The sequence below is a fragment of the Arachis ipaensis genome, chromosome B09 (genome assembly GCF_000816755.2).
Source record: "Arachis ipaensis cultivar K30076 chromosome B09, Araip1.1, whole genome shotgun sequence".
Taxonomy (NCBI): Eukaryota; Viridiplantae; Streptophyta; class Magnoliopsida; order Fabales; family Fabaceae; genus Arachis; species Arachis ipaensis.
Window position 1 is genome coordinate 16,945,637 of NC_029793.2, and position 271 is coordinate 16,945,907.

The window sequence follows — 271 nt, forward strand, 5'->3', positions numbered from 1 at the left end:
GCATATATATACATTGCAAAAGCAGCAATATCAATAATAATAATTATGACAATTGCAATGGCTATAGCATTTCCAACCCAACCACAATTTGAAACCCTAAGTGAAACAAGAAGAAATTCGTTAGTATCATTGTTGACAAATATTATATCCTCATGAGTTGTGAATTTACTTCTCATGATCCATTTTCAAATATATGCAATGTTTAATGTATTAAGAAAATATTTTTTATATAAATTTATCATTTTTAAAATGTTAACAAATTTATTAAAAT